Genomic DNA, 22,821 nt, shown 5'->3' on the forward strand with positions numbered 1-22,821 from the left:
AAAGCAGTATTAAACCCAAAGCCAAAAATGTAATATATTGCAAAACGAATTGTAGTAATTATTAGATATAGTGGCTACGTTTTGTTTTATTTCCTATTTTTCCCTGGGAATCTGGCCAGTAACACACCCCCCCCCCCCTGTATTATACAGACACCACTCGGCATGAGTGAGCACAGGGGGCAGATTTGGACAGCAGCATTGTCATTCTGGGGTGAGCTACAGTGAATTAAGGGAATCATGAATGCCAACATGTACTGTGACATGCTGAAGCAGAGCATGATCTCCTCCCTTCGGAGACTGGGCCACAGGGCAGTATTCCAACATGATAACAACCCAAACACACCTCCAAGATGACCACTGTCTTGCTAAAGAAGCTGAGGGTAAAGGTGATGGACTGGCCAAGCATGTCCCCAGACCTAAACCCTATTGAGTATCTGTGGGGCATCCTCAAACAGAAGGTGGAGGAGCGCAAGGTCTCTAACATCCACCAGCTCCGTGATGTCATCATGGTCCAGTGGCAACCTGTGAAGCTCTTGTGAACTCCATGCCCCAGGGGGTTAGGGTAGTGCTGGAAAATAATGGTGGCCACACAAAATTTACACTTTGGGCCCAATTCGGACATTTTTACTTGGGGGTGTACTCACTTTTGTTGCCAGCAGTTTGGACATTAATTGCTGTGTGAGTTATTTTGAGGGGACAAATGACACTAGTATACAAGCTGTATGTTCTCTACTTTACATTGTAGCAGTGTCACTTCTTCAGTGTTGTCACTGAGATATAATAAGACGCCCTCTGACGAAGTGACAACGAAACACGCCAGTGTGTGACCGCACGGCTACCTACGCCGTCTGATCAGCTGTCATCTCAACCCGGGAACGGCGCTCTTTGAGATATACATGCGAGTGAGATGGAAGTCATTGCAATACTATATGTCTGTTTAAATTTTATGATTTGTAAGTGCGCATTTGTAAGGGTGTATATTTTTAAATATCAAATAAATTTTTACTGGATTACGTGATGTGTACATTTCTCTTGCTTGTTATGAGCAATACCTAGATGGAAGGATGCAGTGCCTGCCTAAAGAAATTGACTAATACAAGAACATTTCTCACACGGTGTGGTGACGGGATTCAGTTGGATTCAGTCCCCATATGAACGTTATTGATGGACTTATGACGCATATATTGGAATTGGGACACAATTTCCACGTCTTTGATCTTTTAGCACCGCTAATGTTATGGCTTCACTGTAGCATATTTTGAGATAATAAAAAAAATATTTACAAAAATGTGAGGGGTGTACTCACTTTTGTGAGTTACTGTGTATATATAATACTGGATTGATTGAGGGTCTCCTTAAAGGCACAGGGTTGCTCTGGACACCCAGCAACTAGCACAATGGCAGCGAAGGCCCCCTGACTTTGTTCGGGTGACTGCCTAGCTGGCGGACGTGCCAGATCGTGGATCGGGTCTCCTGGTGGGGCAAGAGGCCCAGGAAGAGCGGCAAACAGTGGGAGGGTGGACGTCTCCACTCGCTGCCTAGGATAAAGGCCAAGCGGCTGCTGAGCCGGATAGCCGACCACCCGCTCTGAAAAAACGGTACAAGGGTATAGCCTGCAGCTGCAGGCTATACCCCGATACTTCCTCACGTCGACGTACTGGTACGGCGAATTGCGTGACATGTTTAACCCCTTCCATACCAGGCAATAATAAAATGACGCCGGCAGGAACCCTCCCTCCTTTATTCCCGGCCCTCTAGGTGGTGCGCGCATACGGCACCACTCGCGACCCCTCCCCCCTACAGTTAGAATCGCACATTAGGGAACAGATTAACCCCTTCAGCGCCCCTAGTGTTAACCCCTTCCCTGCCAGACACATTTACACAGTAATCAATGCAGTTTTATAGCACTAATCGCTGTATAAATGTGACTGGTCCCAAAAACGTCAAAGGTGTCCGATGTGTTCGCCATAATGTCACAGTCACAATAAAAATCGCAGATCGACGCCACTAGTAAAGTAAAAAAAAAAATGTGCCATAAATCTATCCCCTATTTTGTAGATGCTATAACTTTTGTGCAAACCAATCAATATACGCTTTTTGCGTTTTTTTTTTTTTTTTTTTTAATAAAAATATGTAGAAGAATACGTATCAGTCTAAACTGAGGAAAAAGATTGTTTTTTTTCTTCAAAATTGTCGCTCTTTTGTTTATAGAGCAAAAAATAACCGCAGAGATGATCAAATACCACCAAAAGAAAGCTCTATTTGTGGGGGGAATAAACATAACGATTTCAATTGGGTACAGAGTTGCATGATTGCGCAATTGTCATTCAAAGTGCAACAGTGCTGAAAACTGAAAATTGGTCTGGGCAGGAAGGGGGTGAAAATGCCCGGTATTGAAGTAGTTAACTACTTGCCGACCAGCCTCCGCAGTTATACGGCGGCAGGTCGGCTCGGCTGCACGAGATCACGCAGCTATACGTCATCTCGCGTTTCAGCCAATAGGGGCACGCCCCCCGCCCCTGGTGCCGACGCGCATGCCCGATCACCGCCAGACACCCGCGATCGCTCGTTACAGAGTGAGAACCGGGAGCTGTGTGTGTGTGTAAACACACAGCTCCCGGTCCTGTCGGGGAGAAATGACGGATAGTGTTAACCCCTTCCTTGCCAGTGGCATTTTTATAGTAATCTTCTGTCACTAAACTACTGTACATCACTGATCCTGCTTGGTTCTGCCCTCCCCCCTGTAAACTGAACACTGTGTTGTGGCTGCTGAGCCCTGACAAGGTGGTCAGCCTCCGTCATCCGCAGCTCTCCGCCATCCTCTCCCTCCTCCCCTCCCTGCCTGTCACCTCTGAGTGTGAGCCCCCTCACCCCTTTTAGCACCGTTCTGAGCAGTATACAAAATTACTGCTCACAATCCATGCCAGCCTCTCTGATAGGATAACATGTATACAATGTATGGCGTTTAAAAAAATAAATACAAATTCTACATACCTTTATTGCTCCTCGCAGATCAGCGGTCATGTAACTGCTGATCGCTGTCTTCCTCTGATGTATTCACTACAGAGGAAGGTCATGTGACCGCCTAGCAGACGTCAGAGGGCGATCTCTGCCCCTCCCTCTGTAGTGCATACATTGGAGTAAGCGAGCGACTGGCGATCACGTGACCGATGTTCGGCAAGGAGCAATAAGGTATTTAGAAGAATTGTAAAAACGGCATGCACTACATGTTATCCTAACAAAGGGTCTGGAAGTGATTGTGAGCACTGCATTTGCAACCCATTTAAGTCTGCATTGATCTGCCTTTAAAGCAGAGTTCCACCCAAAAATGGAACGTCTGCTTATCGGAACCCCCCCCCCCCCCTCCCTCCGGGTATCACATTTGACACCTTTCAGGGAGGAGAGGAGAGCAGATACCTGTCTAATCCAGGTACTTGCTCCCACTTCCTGGCATAGATAGCCACAGTAGCCGTGTCGATCTACGCCATGTCCGGCCCCTCCTCTGCCCCCCGCTGTCTTCTGGGAGACACACAGGTCCCAGAAAACAGCGGGGACAAGTAAGTGTCCATATTTTAAAAGTCAGCAGCTGCAGTATTTGTAACTGCTGACTTTTAAAAGACAATTATTTTCGGCGGAACCCTGCTTTAATGAACATGATTTGAATGAGCCCTTTAACTGCCTGTAGCTAAAGTACATGCATTGACAGCCGACCATTGTTTAAATTAAACATTTTCAGCTTAAATATATATTTTTTCATAGTAATGACTGTGGTTACAGCGGTTTGCAGGGTTCCTGGGACCTGAACCACAGGAACAGAGAGTGCACCACCACATCACTTCTCTGCGTTTGATTGTATAGGAAAGGGTTCACTCAAGGCAAGCGAAGGGTAATATCCCGCAGTGCTCTTGGGACCGGATATTTGAAAACTACACAGAGGAAACCAGAATGAAATCGAAGAGAGAAAAATGTAAATGTGTTATACATGCACAGACATATAATGTAAATACAGCAACCTTTACACAACCTAGAGAACACAAGTGAAAAGTGGAATACTGGCTCCCGGTGTACAGATCACAAGAAGGGAAATTGATGTAACCAGGTAGAGTGGGATAAGGCAGGAGTACAGTCACCAGAAACGGAAGGCTCAGGAACAGAACCAGAACGGGCATCAGGATGACACAATTCCAGGTAAAATGTGTGCCAATCTTAAGGCGGGGTTGCTGGTAGACTCCAACTGTGGCCATCAGAATTAAACAAATCAAGTCTAGGGACCACCTTGGCACATCACATATTCTAGTTGCTGACAGCATGATGTTGTATTGTGTACAATTCACAGAGGGTATGACATTGGGAATCCTAGTAGGCTCATAGACCCAAAACAGACCTTTCTGTAATCTTTTTGTTGTGTCATGTGCACATCCCACTGCTATATTGTATCCCAAAAATGGAAAGTTAAAGGGTCACTAAAGGCAAACTTTAAAAAAATAAATAAAATAACAAACATGTTATACTTACCTCCACTGTGCAGCTCGTTTTGCACAGAGTGTCCCCTAACCCTGTCTTCTGGGGTCCCTCGGCGGCTGTCTCGGCTCCTCCTCGCAAAAGCTTTCTACCTTCATGCGAGCGAGCATTGTGGAAAGCTTTTGCGAGCGCGCTCCTGTGATACAGCGGCGGGCATCGCCGTCGACTGTATCACTCGGCCCCGCCCCCGGCGCGCCACGTCATCTGATGTGATTGACAGCAGCGCCAGCCAATGGCTGCGCTGCTATCAATCAGTCCAGCCTAGCCAATCAACGGCCAGGCTGGGAAACGAAGACGATCACATGGACGCGCGCGGGACTTTCGAGGGGTCAGGTAAGTTAAACGTGGGTTGGGGGGGCCTACCGTCGGATGTTTTTTCACCTTAATGCATAGGATGCATTAAGGTGAAAAAACATTTACCTTTACAATCCCTTTAAGAACTGGTAGCATTAAAATGTAATGATATAAAGAACTGGTAGCATTAAAATGTAATGATATAAAGAACTGGTAGAATTAAAAGGTGATATAAAATGGCAAAAAAAATAAAACATAGGCTGCAACCTCTGCAGGGTATTTTAGGTACACATACACTTGCAATAATCCCTTTTTGCAATTTTTACACATTGTTTAAAAAAAGGACGTTTTAGGCATAAACCCTGGAGAATAAAATGGTGGCAGTTGCCATTTTTGATTCTCACAATATTTTAAGAAAAAAAGACTAAAATCAATGTTACACCCAAACACGTAAATATTTTTTATTGGGATTTTATGTGATAGACCAACACAAAGTGGCACATAATTGTAAAGTAGAAGATGAATGGATTTTTTTTTTTTTTTTTTTACAAATATGTGAAAAGTGTGGCTAGCATTTGTATTCATCAAAGTCAGTACTTTGTAGAACCACCTTTCACTGCAATTACAGCTGCAAGTCTTTTTGGGGATTTCTCTACCAGCTTTGCACATCTAGAGAGTGAAAGTTTTGCCCATTCTTCTTTGCAAAATAGCTCAAAGTCTGTCAGATTGGATGGAGAGTGTCTGTGATAGATTCTCAATTGGATTTAGGTCTGGACTTTGACTGGGCCATTCTAACACATGAATATGCTTTGATCTAAACTATTCCATTGTAGCTCTGGCTGTATGTTTAGGGTCGTTGTCCTACTGGCAGGTGAACCTGCGCCCCAATCTCAAGTCTTTTGCAGACTCTAAGGCCCCATTTACACGGACGCTGCTAGACGTACGTTCAGAAGCAGTTGGAAGCTTTTTTCAACTGCACCTGAACTCATTCAATGTTATTGTATGTGACTATGTCTGGTTTATTGCTGTTTTTAGGCAGTTGCGTTTAACAACGTTTCTTTGAAAGCAAAAAAAAATGGGCAGACACAGAAGATTTCCTCGTTTCAGACGCTAAACTCGGTAACCCGCGTTTAGCAGCGTTTCTTTTATAGGCGTTTTTAGTTTTTGCCCATAAAAAAAAAAAAGCTTCTAAACGCAAACGCGGCATGTAAACGCGGCAAAAACTGATCTTTTAAAACATGGGTTACTATCTGTCAAGTTTAATCATTTAGGAGCAGTTGTGAAAGCGTCCGTGAACAGGGAGCCTAAAAGGTTTTCTTCTATTGCCCTGTATTTGGCTCCATCAATATTTCCATCAACTCTGACCAGCTTCCCTGTCCCCGCTGAAGAAAAGCATTCCCACAACATGTTGCTACCACCATGTTTCACAGTGGGGATGGTGTGTTCAGGGTGATGTGCAGTGTTTGTGTGTGTGTTTGTGTGTGTGTGTGTGTGTGTATAATCTCTCGCACACTCCTGTATAGCCAAGTATTCTCTGATTGGACGAGATGTAGCGCATGACATCACTACTACTTAATTTGACTTTAAGGCAGAACTCCACTAAAACCCTGTGTCATTCAGAATGTAAAGGACACTTGGACCCCCTGGACTCAAAAGAGAAACCGCGCACAGATCACCATTCTCTGCATCAAGAATTGCCTACAAAGGCAGGAAAAGGACACAAAGGACCCCAGGACGTCACTGAATCGAAGACTGCTCCAAAATATATACATATTAAAAAAAATAAAAAATAAAGGCTGTCTGTCGAACCTGGAGTTGGGCTTTAATAATGTCAGAACATTTAGTATAGTGCACATAATTATAAGTATACATTGTTTTTATTTTTTATTATAACTATGTAATTTATAGTTTCTATTTGTACAAAAGGAAAGCCATACTTGTTCATTGCACATTCAGGCTGTGCTTCCAGCTTAGTAATACATGACAGTGCTTCATTGTTCGCAGTGTCAGTGCAGGTCTATCACTCTGTTCAGATGAAAAACAATAAAGTCTCTGTGTGGCTGAGCTTTTATCTCGGCAATTTTTCTGCAAGGATGCCGATTGCCTGTATATCAGACGGCTGTGTTAGGAAACCATGAATCTCTCTTGAAGTACAGTCTTAAGGATTAGTGCCCATGTACTGCAAATGTGTGAACGTCACGTTAGAAATACTTTTAGATACGGTTACTAGAATAACTTTTATATAAACCCAAAACTTTTACGTTGTAGAAGAGATAAGTTAGGTTTTTATTGCTTCCATCTCCACTAGGGATTGTCCTGGTGACCATTGTTGGGAAAGAAAGTGCGGGAACATTTTGGGTTGCCACCATAACCGGAGTAGAGAGGGAGTTCTCTCAGTGAAGATTACTGTTACAGTACAGTAATCTCCAGTAGATTTTAGTCGCCTAAAACTCATTTTTATTAATCTAAAATATAATAGGTGTAGTTAAATTGTAATGCATTATTTAAAGGAGAGGTTCACCCAAAATGTCATGTTTGGCTGAATTAAAACAACACCCATTGATAATACCTAATCCGTGTTTTTTTTTTAAATCGTTGTCCTTACCTTGTTAATGGAGCTTTTCTCTCCGGTCAATCAATGTTTCCCCGCGGGAGTGGGCGTGTCTTTAATTTTCCCTGGAGCAGCGCTATGTCTCCTGGGAGTGAGTGAGGAGAATCCCAGGAGGCGCGCTGTGCTGTAATCCTGCAATATATCGCGGGTCACGTGACTTGGCAAGTGGGTCATGTGACGTGGGCGGCGACGAATTCTCCATTTTAGGTATGTCTTCACAACGGGGCGTGACCTACGCCGGCCGTTGTGATGGCAACAGTGCACATGCGCGGGATAGAGCGGTGAATGCTGGGACGTCGGCATTCACCGTATCCCGGAAGGACAAGCTGCTGGGCTTCACAGTGCCCACAGTAAAGATGGAAACGTCCATCTTTAGATTTTAAAACCTCTCCTTTTCGGGACAAGTGCAATGCTGCAGGCAGAAAAACTGGGAGACACGGGTGCTTATTTGAAGCAGGTAAGAGCGGCAGAAGCATTAAAAAAAAAAAAACGAAAACCTGCAGAACCCCCGCTTTAACCACTTGCCGACCAACTGCCGTCTTTATACAGGGGCAGGTCGGCTCGTTCCCACGAATCACCGTAGCTATACAGGGGTCCCTTTTTATCAGTGGGCACGCGTGCAACGTGGTGGGGGGAGCTAATGCGCGTGGCCACAATGTCTGCCGGCCACCCGTGATCGCTCCACAGAGAGGGATAACGTTCCTCGAATAGAGGGGAGTGGAGATTTTAGTCAACTAAAATAACGACTAAAAGACAATAAAATTTTACTAAAACTAAAATGCCATTTTTGTCAAGACTATGACAAAAACTAGATCGAAATTTGATGTCAAAATGAATTCAGCCCAGTATGTAGCAGCGGAAGGATAATGTTGGGAACCAGGAAGGGGGTCCTTGATTGAGATTTTTGGGCTCTTTTTAGTGAAAAACTGGAAGCATATAAAGGTGGCTACACTGCACTGTACATGATATTTTATTTTCATTACTGCTGTAGGTTTGCTTTTAACTCCAGACATCATCTTGTGATAATAATGTGGTCTTTTTTATAACTTTTATAATAAATATACATTTCTAGCAGTAAAGATACTCATTCTGTATTTTAACGAGTACCTAACATTTCAGTCCCGGTTTGTTTCTGACCCACTTTCTTCCTTGCGGATGACACATTTGTCCAAAAGCTTGGATACCCAGGGGGTGATTCCGGAGTGTGTTGGCATCCTTTTCTTTCCACAGAAAAAGCAGGTTTGTAAGAGAATTTTACAAACGACTTCAATGACTCACCCGATTCCTTCCACCTCCAGGCAACATAGTTAATACCACCATTCTTGGAACATGGCGATGTATTGTCTGCCAAAGTTTCACCACTTCTCTACAGACCAACTCATGTTTCACAGCTTAGGTGTGGATGTGAGTAATATGAAAATTAAGGCTAGATCATTATAAAACCTGCAATACAAGTATAAATCAGAGGGCTTATTGCCTGAACCTGACAAATCATCCTAGTCTTTGCATATGCTTCTTTTTTTTTTTTAAACCTTTTGTTAGAAATTTGTTCTCCACAATCACATGCTGCTTTGCTCTTGGGTGATGGGACCAGGCTCCTGAGCTGCATGTGATTTCCTAAGCTGATGTATTGACAAGAGTAACCTGGAGGCTGCCATTGCCAACTTTCTGCACATGCTCGGTGCCTGACTGTTATGCTGACTCTCCAGTTTCTATCGTTTTACTACTCAGCCAGTCAGCCAGCCAGCCAGTCAGCCAGCCAGCCACCCAGCCAGTCTGCAGTTGCACCTTCTGAGGCTCCATTCACACCTAGGCGTAGGGCGTACAGGCGTTTTTACAGGCGATTTTTACCGACGTTTTTGTCACGCGTATATGCGCGTTTGCGCGCGTATGCGCGCGTTTTCGCACAGTGGCGTTCGACGTTTTTGTACTTTGTCTTTTTCCATATTAGCCAATAAGAAAAATGATCATCCCTGACATCACTTGTTGCTCTCCTAGGAATTTTTTATTCCTCTTCCTGGGATTTCAGCAACACAGGCGTCAAAACGCTTGTACAAGCGCGTGTTTACGCGCAATACGCGTGTATCAGGCGTTTTACATTGACTTCAATGTAAAAAAAAACGCTCAAATACGCGCATATCGCGCGCTAGGAGCGACAAAAAAGGGTCCGGAACTTTTTTGAGCTACAGGCTACAGGCTACAGGCGTTTAGGCGTTCAGATGTGAACCATCCCCATTGCCTTTCATTACTTTTCGTCCCTCTGGCGTTTGTTCGCGTCGCGCTACAGGCGTAAAAACGCCTAGGTGTGAATGGAGCCTGACTCCTTAATATGCATGTTTCAGGCCTGTGATTGAGGCCAGAGGCAGCTAGATCTGTAACAGACATTTCACACAGGGTGGACTTCGTCAAGTGGATCTGCCTGCTCAGCGGGGGATTTGTTCACGGATCCCCCCTGAACAGGTGGGTGACGGGTCAGTTTCCACTCCGCTGATGCAGAGGAGGTACGGACACATCCCACTGTTCTCTATAGGGCGGTCAGATGGAAACAGACTGCCTGTCCCTTTCCATCTGACTCATCCGATCCGTTAGACAAGGGGTCTCCAATCTATGGCTCTCCAGTTTTTCAGGAACTACAATTCCTATCATGCTTGGTCATGTCTGTAAATGTCAGCATTTTACGTCTCATGGGTAGGGTAGTTCCGCAACAGCTGGAGGGCCAAAGTTTGGACATCCTTGCACTAAACAGATGGGGAACGGATCTCCATCCTTCTTTTTCTGGAAGATGAGATGCAGGGGGGTGTAAATGGACACAGGTCTATTTATTTCCACCTCCCTATAGAGAACAATGAGTGTTCCAATCGGGTCCGCCTGAAAAATGGACAGGTGCACCTGATCGGTCTGCAGACTTTTGTCAAGTGGATCCGCCTGCTCAGCGGGGGGATCTGTCCACTAATCCCCACTGAGCAGATGGGATGACAGATACACCTCCTTTAGAGGGACATGGACAATATGTGCAGTGATGACCAGAAAGAAGACCCAGTAGCACTTTTTTTATATTTTTTTTTATTTTTTATCCCCTTTCTCTATTTTTGTTTTTATACTGTAAATCTAGCTTACAAATCATAGACCATTCTTGTCTTATGCCAAGGTGCAGTATGTAGCAATATATGTTTTGTTTTTTGCCTGTTGAATATAAGTAGGAGTTTGATGTATTTGTCCTCTACTCCACCATTGTTATTGGATGTTGCAGCTGCGTTTTTGGCTTCTCTTTGAAAAATCTTTTAACGAGAAGAGAATATTTGGAGCTGAGCAAGACTTATTGTCAGTACAGGTGTCCATTACATGATCAGATGAAGTGTAAGAATGTGGTCAGTTGGTTGTGAGGCTGATGTAACATCTCAGATGGTTTAGGAGCAGAGCAGATGTCCTCAACATTTGGAGTATGTGGAGATAAACTTTAGACCAGGGATATGCAATTAGGGGACCTCCAGCTGTTGCAGAACTACAAGTCTCATGAGGCATAGCAAGACTGTGACAGCCACAAGCATGACACCCAGAGGCATGATGGGACGTGACAAGTATCCCCTTCCCCTTACAGAACTGCCACAGAGACTTGTAGACTGGACACCAGGAGCCTCTATTTGTAATGTGGTAGCACCATGCATCAGTCACCCCATTCTAGAAAATCTATCCATCTTTCCTTTGCCTGTACTTTGCCATATTGTAGTTTGCTATGGTGAAATATATGCAGTTCAGAGGCACAGGAATAACAACCGACAAACGTGGGCAGGCAGGAACGGAGGTGCTTGTGACCTGTGCTTGCATGTTTAGAACTCTTCCCCACTATATCACGAACAGGAGAAAAAATTGGCCTGGTTCAGCTTTTACATTTGTATTTCTTAATATGTATTTGCAATTTTTAATTTTTTTTGTCACCTGTATTTAAAATAACTAGCTGAAGTCAGCTGAGGAAGAAGCCGACACTTAAGTGAGATCAGGAAATGTGACCACCTACCATTTTGTCACAGTGCTGAGTGCCACAATACTAATGAGGTGTTACAATTCCATGAAGCAAGCTGGAGTTAAATCTGCGTATGTTTTGCATCCCCGTTTCCTCATTGCCCCCCTCAGCAACATGCTAATGTATATTTTTTTTTTAAACTAAACATTTGTTTTAATTACGCACTTTAACCACTTCAACTCAGAAAGGTTCAACCCCCACCCCGAAATTAACACTGCGCCAAACATATCTTTTGGAATTATGGCCAAAAAGTTCAACCTTGGTTTCATCAGACCAGAACACATTTTCCCACATGCTTTTAGGGGACTTCAGATGTGTTTTTGCAAAATGTTGTGGTGCTTGGATGTTTTTCTTGGAATTGCCACTCTTTGTTGTCACATGTACCACACAGCCAGTACTTGCCAGATATTCCTCCAGCTCCTTTAATGTTGCTGTAGGCCTGTTTTCAGCCTTCTTCTCGTCTTATTAATGTTGGCGGGACGTCCAGTTCTTGGTAATGTCACTGTTGTGCCATATTTTCTCTACTTGATGACTGTCTTCACTGTGTTCCAGGGTATATGTAATGCCTTGGAAATTCTTTTGTACCCTTCTCCTGACTGATACCTTTTAACAATGAGATCCCTCCCTCTGCGGACGATGGTTTTTGCTGTAGGATATGACTAAGAAAAAATGTCAGGAAAGACCTACTAGAACAGCTGAACTTTATTTGGGGTTAATAAGAGACACTTTAAATGATGGCAGGTGTGTACTGGCTCATATGTAACATGAGCTTGAATGTGATTGCTTCTTTCTGAACACAGCTATATCCCCAGTAGTAAGAGGATGTGCACACTTAGGCTGGCCATACACTCCACGAAAAATCGTCTGAACGAACTTTCGAAAAACGAAAGTTCGTTCTTCAGCGCTTTGCATGTAATAGAATCCAATGGACTCGCATCCAAGTACCGCGGTTTTCCCGTGGTTTGCGTTCTTTTTTTAACCTGTTTATAGCTGGTTGTTAAAGAAAATGTGAAAAAATTAAAATTGCAGACTAAAAAATAAAGAAAAAACGCAAAACCGCAAATCGGTAAAATCGTGGAAAAATGCAGCAAGCACCACAAAAAGCACTGCACAAACGTTCAAAAGCAACATGCATAGGTGTAAATCGAGCCTTAATGTGACCAATAATCTGTGCAACACAATTGAGAAATTCGTTTTTTCGAAAGTTCGTTAGTCAGCGCAAACGATAGTGCCATCATGTAATGACCGATAAATCGTTCAGTGGACATAAAAAGAAAAATGGTTACCTAAACATATACCTAGTGCAGAAAGTTCGGACGGGAAACACATTAACCTTCCGATTTATCGTTCGTTCGGCAGAACATTTCCAAACTAGTCTTTCGTTTGGACGTTTTTGAGCAAAAAAAAAAAAACGATTATCGATTTTGTGCCCATTAACTGGCCGAAAAGCGAAAGATCTTTCTTAACGACCGAATGTCGGACGAATTATCGTATAGTGTATGGCCAGCATTAGGCAACCACATTTTTTTTACTCCTACTCGTCCCCTAAAAGATTTCAATTTCTCAATTGTGTTGCACAGATTATTGGTCACATTAAGGCTCGATTCACACCTTTGCATGTTGCTTTTGAACGTTTGTGCAGTGCTTTTTGTGGTGCTTGCTGCGTTTTTCCACGGTTTTTACCGATTTGCGGTTTTGCGTTTTTTCTTGATTTTTTAGTCTGCAATTTTTATTTTTTCACATTTCCTTTAACAACCAGCTATAAACAGGTTAAAAAAAGAACGCAAACCGCGGTAAAAACGCGGTACTTGGATGCGAGTCCATTGGATTCTATTACATGCAAAACGCTGCTTTTTCGGAAAAAAGTCCCTGACCCTTTCCAAAAACGCAGAGGCACAAAAAAGCATTGATGTGAACATGTTCCATAGAAAACCATGTTAAAACATTTCCCTGCATTTCTGCAAAATGCATCAAAAAACGCATTAGTGTGAATGGAGCCTAAGGGCTCGTTCCACCATAGAAACGCAGCCCGGATGTGTTTTCAGGTGCTTCTTTGATGCGGTTTTGAAGCAGTCAGTGCATTTTTTTCCCCCCTCCTTCTTTTTTTTTTTTTTTTTAACCTTAAATAAGGACATGTGTGTTCCAAGTGCGTTTTTGGTGCATTCCAGTGCGTTTTTGATGATTTTTACAGCATTCCAGTCATACTTTGAATGACAATTGCGCGGTCATGCAACGCTGTACCACAAATAGAGCTTTCTTTTGGTGGTATTTGATCACCTCTGCTGTTTTTATTCCTTGCGCTATAAACAAAAGAAGAGGGACAATAATAATAATGATGGCTGCCATTACTAGTAAAAAAATAAATAAAAATGCTATAAATCTATCCCCTATTTTGTAGACACTATAACTTTTGCGCAAACCAATCAATATACGATTATTGCGTTTTTTTTTTTGTTTTTTTTTTTTTACCAAAAATATGTAAATACATATCGGCCTAAACTGAGGAAAAAATTGGTTTAAAAAACAAACAAAATTGCATATTTATTATAGCAAAAAGTAACAAATATTGTGCGGCGGACATATCGCACACTTTTGACACATTTTTTTAGATCATTCTCATTTATACAGCGATTAGCGCTATAAAAATGCATTGATTACACTGTATAAATGTATCGGGCAGGGAAGGGGTTAACGGGGTGATCAAGGGGTTAAATGTGTATCCCAGGGAGTGATTCTAACTGTAGAGGGAGGGGACTCGCAAGGGGAGGAGACCGATGGTGTTCCTCTGTCTCTGTACAAGGGACATGCCATCAGTCTCCTCTTCTCTGACAGGACATGGATTGGATATGTGTGTTTACGGTCCTGCTTCGTTACTGGGCAATTGCGTGCGCCCCCTAGTGGCCCAGGAAGGCGAAGATGTCATATGATGCCCGCCCAGAACAATAGCCGCACCGCCCAGCTGTCATTTGGTGGGTGGCAAGTGGGTAAAAACTAGGGTTGTCCCGATACCACTTTTTTAGGACCGAGTACAAGTACCGATACTTTTTTTTCAAGTACTCGCCGATACCGAATACCGATATTATTTTTATCTCGTGACAGTGGCACATGTGTCAGTATTTTTATTTTTTATCTTTAACAATTGGTTTTTCATTTTTTACATTTTTTTTTATTTATAGTGCTTTCTTTTTTTAAGGGGGGTGTCGGTGTGTTTTTCCTTAAATTTTTTTTTTCTACAATAATTTGTTTTATTCTTTTGTTTTTTTATTCTTTATTTTTTTTATTTATTTTTTTCAGCCCTGTTGGGGGGGCTTTGGTGAGATATCAGGGGTCTTAACAGATCTCTGACATTTCCCCTCTGAGACAGAGAAAGGGACTAGGGACACACGTTCCCCTGTCCCTTTCTCAGCAGCGTCAGCTGCGCTGAAAATGAAAGGAGAGAAGACAGCCGCTTCTCTTCATTCATAAACTGAAACCTTTGTAAACACAGGTTACAATGTTTCAGTTATGTAAATGGACAGAGTCAGTGATCAATGACTCTGTCCATTCGGAGCAGTAAGGATTTACCGGCTCCTACCCTGCTCTCCATCCTGACATTTCCAGGGGGTGGAGGAGGAGCACGGAAGGGGAGAGAAACATGGCGGGATACACGGCGGCATACACAGGATACACGGCAGCATACACGGCGGGATACATGAAGGGAGGGAGACAGACTGCAGCAAAATGGAGGGGGGCTGGAGGAGGACATGGGACAGTCAGCGGTGATCGTGTATGGGGGAGTTACAAGCACTGATCACCGCTGATTTTAAAACGGCTGAAAGCCGCGCGGGGGGGAGCGGTGTAGAGAGAAGCAGAGAAATTAATTTTATATCTATACAGCGGTGATCGGTGCTTGTAACTTCCCCACGCACTGATCACCGCCGACAGTACAAGTATCGGGTGAAGCATCGGGAGAATTTGCCCGAGTACAAGTACTTGGGCAAATGCTTGGTATTGGTACCGATACTAGCTGTGTCCATCCATGAACTCGGAGAAAGAGATTTTACAGTGAGCATAAAATCCTATTTTTCCAGCGTGAGGAGGGATTAGAACGGTTCTCATCCTCTCGATTTGTCCTGTTTTCCATTGTTATTGAAAGTAAAAGAAAATCACACATTTTGTGTTGTCCCTAGAAAAGTAATAAAGGGGAAATCCTCCGATTGTGACCTTGGGGTCCCCAAGGAATTCCCTTAATTTGCAGAAATTTCCTCTCATTTTCTGTTTTTCTATGGGATTGAAAGTGAAGAGAAATCTCCGAAATGGGACGCAGATGGCAAAAAATGTAATCTGACAGGTTATAAACCCTCCCTTGCGCTATCCAAAATGAAAAATAAAATAAAATGCCCACAGTTTTACTTTAAACAGAATAGGGAACATGGTGCCAGTGTACTTAGAAATTGACAGATACATTCTATGGCCTTCATCAGTATTTAATGAGTGTATGTTTTATCTTGTATATTTCTTTACTTCTAGAGAGCAGTAGGGATGTTGATGCTGATTGAAAGCTTTGATGCTTGTTTACCTTCCCAGGACACGTGTAGATGGGGATGCATGTCTTGAACTATGTCTCCTGGTTCAGGCATGTAAAATAAACAGACGTGGCTTTAAGTCCACAAAGATCAAGGGTAAGTTAGATCTTACACTGGAGAGGTGCAGGGATGTTGCAGAATGTACTTCTATTTAATCGACACATTTTTTTTATTCAACTTTTCTTTCTGATTTAGCAGACATTTGACTTGCGAAAAATGGCCAAATACAATAATATTTAAACATGGCAAGATGGCCATTAGGGCATATAGGCACTAGAGCTGCACGATTCTGGATAAAATGAGGATCACAATTATTTTGCTTAGACTAAAGATCGCGATTTTCGTGGCGTAACATCTTTCACATATATACAAAAAATTAGGCTAACTTTTTTTTTTTTTAGTCATTTAACCACTTAAACCCGGACCAATATGCTGCCTAAAGACCCAAGGTGTTTTTACAGTTCGGGACTGCGCCGCTTTAACAGACAATTGCGCGGTCGTGCGACGTGGCTCCCAAACAAAATTGGCGTCCTTTTTTCCCCACAAATGGCGGCGATCAGCGATTTTTTTTTTGTGACTGCGACATTATGGCGGACACTTCGGACAATTTTGACACATTTTTGGGACCATTGTCATTTTCACAGCAAAAAATGCATTTAAATTGCATTGTTTATTGTGAAAATGACAGTTGCAGTTTGGGAGTTAACCACAGGTGGCGCTGTAGGATTTCGTGTACACTTAGTGTGTGTTTACAACTGTAGGGGGGTGTGGCTGTAGGAATGACGTCATCGATCGAGTCTCCCCTATAAAGGGGATCACTCGATCGATGCAGCGCCATAGTGAAGCACGGGGAAGCCGTGTTTACATACGACTCTCCCCGTTCTTCAGCTGCGGGGAGCGGCTATAAACAAATAGCCGCGCCGTCGTCCCGGATCTCTCCCCGAGGGAACCCGACCGCCGCGTGTAGCAGGGGGGGGGGGCGGGGGTCCCGATCAGACCCCCGACCCACGTCTAGGCAGGCACGTACAGGTACTTTGATGTGCCTGTCCGTGCCATTCTGCCGACGTATATCTACATGCGGCGGTCGGGAAGTGGTTAAGTATATTTCTTCCTAAAAAAATTGCATTTAAAAGACCGCTGCACAAATACAGAGTGACATAAAATATTGCAACGATCTCCATTTTATTCTCTAGTGTCTCTGCTGAAAAAATATGTTTTGCGACTCTAAGTAATTTTCCAGCAAAGAAATACTGATTTTTAACTTGTAAGCAACAAGTGTCAGAAAAAGGCTTAGTCTTTAAACACTTCATCCCCGGAAGAATTTGCCTCCATAATAACCAGGCTATTTTTTGCGATACGGCACTGCATCACTTTAACTGACAATTGCGTACCACACTGTACCCAAACAAAATTTACTATTTATTACCCACAAATAGAGATTTCATTTGGTGGTATTTGCTCTCCTCCTGCGGCTTTTAATTTTTGCATTATCAACAAAAAAGGGCAACAATTTATATATTTTTTCTGCTATAATACATATCCAAAAAAACAACAACAAAAAAAAAGAGTTTATTCATCAGTATAGGCCAATCATTTTTACTGGTAATGGCAGCGTTCTGTGATTTTTAGCGGCACTGCGACGGACAAATCTGACCCCAAATGACACTCTTTGGGGACCAGTGGCATTATTACATTGATCAGTGCTATAAAAATGCACAAATCAATGTAAATGACACTGGCAGGGAAGGGGTTAACACTTGGGGGCGATCAAGGGATCAAGTGTGTTCTCTGGGTGTTCTAACTATAGAGGGGATGGGCTTACGGGAACATGCCAGAGCTCACTGTTCCTGATCACTGGGAACAGTAGATCTGTCATGTCACCTGGCAGAACAGGGAACCACCTTGTTTACGTAGGCATTTCCGCGTTCTGTCTGTCCTCACCACGATCGCTGGTCGCCAGGCAGACATCAAGTTTGTGGGACGTACTCTTACGTTGGTTCGCGCAAAAGAGCCAACCTGCCGCCGTATATCTGCGCAAGCTGGTTGGCTAGTGCAGGGCTCGACAAACCCCGGGCGCCAGGTCGCAATTGCGACTAGAATTGGTGACCTGGGGCGGCACAGCTGGGGTACCCTGTCTCAATGCGCACCCCCTCCCCCACAATCGCGTCGGGCCATGCCGGCTGGTAATTGTGGCTGTCGCTTTGCGGCCTTCTGCATTCCTATGCTTCTTTCTGGAATCTGGCGCCCTCTTGTGGGGGCCGTTGGTATGACAAGACAACCAGCAATGCTAATGGAGCTTTCCTGCCTGTTTTTCATTGCCCATCCATCTCCTTCCCTTAGAAACCCCCAAACAGACTCTGCACTTGTTACATAGAATCAGGGAAATGCTGTATTAAGATCGTGAGGGGGGTTGAATTGTGATAACGATTAATTGTGCAGCTCTAATGGGCACCTTAAATTTTTTTTATTTTTTTCAGAATATTGTCATTTTCTTTTCTGATTTTGTATTGTTATATGACCAACATACACTGTATTTTTGTGCTGTTATATTGAGCGGTCCTGAATTTTCATATATTGGACTTGATTATATTTTATATGCAAAACAAAAGGTATCCCTGGTACAATTGTGTTGAATTTTTAAAGAAGATTTTTTATAAAATAAAAATCAGGCTGTGTAGTTAAACATAAAATATTTCTGCGGATTTTCAGAACAGTACCTGTTTGCTAAAGGGGGAAAAACTGAAATGCGCTAATGTTTGAGCACCCCGACAGTCAGTCCTTTGGCAACATAATCACAGCCTCCAAATGTTTCTTGAGGTTAACTAGCAGTTTTTGCTATTCTTGCTTTTAGAATATTTTCTTCTCCTCCTTGGCAAGTGGTTCTGGGTCAGAAATATACTTTGGTTGTCTTGTATGCAGTGCGTGTTTAAGATCTACTCACAGATTTTCATTAATATTCAAGTCGAGACGGCAAAAGTCATTCCAAAAATGTTATCTTTCATCTCTTTAAAAATGTTCCATGGTTGTTTTTGACGTGTTTTTGGATGATCGTGTTGGAAAAGTCATCCTGTTTTTTAGCTTGTCGTTAGTCACATTAATGGAGTTTGATACTTGGGGTAGAATTCATTCTTCCCTCTACCAGCACACAATGTCATGTGCCTTTGGCTGCCACACAGTCCCACGGTGTTCTCGGTCCACCCCCAGTTTGTATGCCTATTTTTAGTCTTTCAGTGTATCTGTGGCACATGTAACTGAAGAGTTTTTGTTTCATTGGACGAAATCACATGGTTCCAGAATGCCACTGTCTGTTAAAGCAAAAATGTTCTACTTTGGGTCTTTAGGAGCTCTTGGCATAATGTGCTAGTATGCACGGAATATCTGCACTTTATGGAAGGCTTGCCTCCCAATGTACGCTTCTTCAGCAGTGTGATGTCTGATTTGTTCCTTGTCACTTCTTCATTGCTGCTACCATTTTCTCCCAGCCGTTTCTTCGTCCAGAGTCTTCCCTCTTCTTTATTGGCTGGCCACAGATGATGTAACAACTCTTGTGCGGGAATTACTCTGTCCCCGCGTTTAAAAGATTGTACGCTGAGGTGTGTGTGGCGATGGCCGTGTACAACTAGGAAACATTTGTAGTGAGCGGGGAAAGAGTTTTTTTGGTAGAAGAGTTTTAGGTCTTTTGTCCATTTTCTTCTGCCATTTAAAAATAAAACTACTGTTTGCTAGAATGCACATAGCACTTGCGTTGCCATTAAATGTTAAAGTGGCCCCGGAAGGAAGAGGGGTGAAGAATGGCCGCTCGCTACTAGTTTTCTTTGTCTGAATTTCTCACTTCCTGTTCCTCCTCAGTAAGGTGTTCAGTAAGCTGTTCTAAATGACTTTCCACCGCTCGGATGATGGTGGAAAGCTTACTGAGGAGGAACAGAAAGTGAGAAATTCAGACAAAGAAAAAAAAAGTTTAGAAGGGAAAGGAAAAGGTAAATGAACCAACAATACACTAGCTTTAAAGGAACCGATTTCGAAAATAAAAGACAAACCTTACAACCCCTTTAATTTACACGATTTGGTCTGTCGGAGAGCTGGGAGCTCTTGCTTGCATCCCTGCCTATTGCAATGCCAGGTTGGTGGACTTCTCCATACGAATTCTGTTTTTTTCCCCTGATAGTCCAGAGGCTGTGTTCTCCTCAGTTGAGGTGTTTTTGGTAGTACTCCCTGCATGTCAGCTGGGGGACCACCTTCTGCCCTTTTGGCTACAAGTGATCTTTTGTGGTTCCTTGCCTATTCTACAGCAGTCATTCGGGGGCCCGGGTGGCATATTTCTGGGCCTCTCACCTCTGAGCTGTGGTCTAGTTCTCTGCTACTGGAGGGGCACTTACACTATGGGGTAGACGTCTGTTAGGCCGGTGTCTGCCAAGGCAGGAAGCATTTGGATGTCTGGTTTTTGGTACATGGCCCACAGGCTACTAATTAGGGTCTGGTTTGGCCCTACCTGCCTGCTGTTCTGTACCTATGTGGCTCTTGCAGATCTCTTGCATCCTGTTCTATTCTTGTGGCTGGTTTTGGCCTATGTGGGGTGCCTGGTCTCCTCCTGTCCACCATTGTGCTACTGGCAGTTTATGCTTTGCAAGGATTGGATGCTGAATTTATTGGACTTTGTACTGGACCATCTTTTGAAGTGACTGGTGACCATCTTAGCCACAGTTCAAGTCTGGTGTTACTTTGCTTTTGTGTTTTTCCAGTTCCTCACTCCCCACATCGGGATTATGGTTTGGAGCTGGCCGAATTTATGATCAACATAAATGTCCTAGGCTTCTGGGTGGCCTTCTTCGAGACATTTCTTTTGCTCTGCTTCTCTTCAGTCCCTGTTGTCCCTATTCTGTCATCCTGATTTGTCTTGGTTTATTGTTAAACCAATTGACTGGTCAACTACTGAGGATCAGGGTTTTTCAAATTCAGTTAATCACTCAAGGAACTGAAAGATTTTGATGAAGAACACAACTTCCTTCTTGTAGCACGTCTATACAGTACCAACAGCCGGGAGAGTTAGCTGCAGCTGGAGGGTGAGGCTTTCTACTTTCCTGCACATTGGCTCTTCAGAGAAAGGTTAGCAATAGTGGGAGCCATATCTCTGTTCTTACAGGTGCCTTTTATTCATTTTGGTTTGTAGACCTTCTGTGCTGGTAAATGTTTGCAGGGGTCAATCAAAGACTTACCGTATTTGCCAGCATATAAGGCGACTGGGCGTATAAGACGACCCCCTAATTTTCCAGCTAAAATGTTGGTTTTGGGATATACATGCCAAAGCATCTCTGTCTGGTTCCAGTGCCTTGGTTTTTTTCTTTCACTGCTTCAGTTGGTACTTTGTGTCTCTGTCCGAGTGTGCTGGTGGGGGTTTTCAGGCCTTTAGGGCCAATTTTATCACATTTACGCTGGCTCCTTGAAGTTTCTCTTTTACAGGTCTTCTGTGGCGAATGTCCCGAATTTCCTTGCAGATTTTACTTCTGTTGGGTGATTTTGTACAGTGCCTGTAGGGGGAGTTTTGTTTCCCATCCCTCAGTAGACACTGCTTTGGGATGTATCAATGGTCGGGGATCAAGATCTGAGCTATGCTCTTCAATGAATGAAAGAGAGAAAATAGGATTTTTTTTTTTATTTATGGTAGGGCACATCACATGCTCTTATACTGTATACTGCTTTGTGATTACCTAAGCTGCCTAACTGAGCAATAAAGGAGTTTATTTATCATCAGGGGCTACCCTTAGACTGTGTGCTTTTTAATTTTTTTTGTGCCTATTGTCCTACTCCTGGTGGTGACACTATATAACTTATTGGTTAACCACTTCCGGACCGCCTCCTGCACATATACGTCGGCAGAATGGCACGGCTGGGCACAAGCACGTATATATACGTCCTGTACTTGTACCCAGCCGTGGGTCGCGGGCACGCGCCCGCGACCCGGTCTGAAGCTCCGGGACCGCGGGTCCCGCGGACCCGATCGCCGCTCGAGTGCGGCAATCGGTCCCCGGAGCTGAAGAACGGGGAGAGCCGTGTGTAAACACAGCTTCCCCTGCTTCACTGTGGCGGCGTATCGATCGCGTCATCCCCTTTATAGGGGAGACACGATCGATGACGTCACACCTACAGCCACACCCCCCTACAGTTGTAAACACTCACAAAGTGAACCCCAACTCCTTCAGCGCCCCCTGTGGTTAACTCCCAAACGGCAACTGTCATTTTCACAATAAAGAATGCAATTTAAATGCATTTTTTGCTGTGAAAATGACAATGGTCCCAAAAATGTGTCAAAATTGTCCGAAGTGTCCGCCATAATGTCGCAGTCACGAAAAAAATCGCTGATCGCCGCCATTAGTAGTAAAAAAAATAAAAAAAATAAAAATGCAATAAAACTATCCCCTATTTTGTAAACGCTATAAATTTTGCGCAAACCAACTGATAAACGATTATTGCGATTTTTTTTTTAAACAAAAATAGGTAGAAGAGTACGTATCGGCCTAAACTGAGGAAATACAATTATATATGTTTTTGGGGGATATTTATTATAGCAAAAAGTAAAAAATATTGAATTTTTTTCAAAATTGTCGCTCTATTTTTGTTTATAGCGCAAAAACTAAAAACCGCAGAGGTGATCAAATACCACCAAAAGAAAGCTCTATTTGTGTGGAAAAACGGACGCCAATTTTGTTTGGGAGCCACGTCGCACGACCGCGCAATTGTCTGTTAAAGCGCGACGCAGTCCCGAACTGTAAAAACACCTTGGGTCTTTGGCAGCATATTGGTCCGGGGCTTAA

At 43.4% G+C, this 22,821-nt stretch overlaps 1 protein-coding gene across 4 annotated transcripts in view; it reads left to right on the plus strand.

The window, feature by feature from the left end:
* Nucleotides 1-22,821, plus strand: part of SIK3 (SIK family kinase 3) — a 281,667-nt gene that overhangs the window by 68,319 nt on the left and 190,527 nt on the right. Inside the window, exon 1 of one of the 4 annotated variants that reach the window (XM_040327668.1) lies at nt 15,928-16,108. The exons of the other annotated variants lie outside the window; for them this stretch is intronic. The gene's annotated coding sequence lies outside the window, so the exon portion shown is untranslated. Of the gene's footprint in view, nt 1-15,927; nt 16,109-22,821 lie in introns of those variants that run through there. 4 annotated transcript variants of the gene reach the window in all.

This window comes from Rana temporaria, chromosome 10, assembly GCF_905171775.1.
Source record: "Rana temporaria chromosome 10, aRanTem1.1, whole genome shotgun sequence".
Classification (NCBI taxonomy): domain Eukaryota; kingdom Metazoa; phylum Chordata; class Amphibia; order Anura; family Ranidae; genus Rana; species Rana temporaria.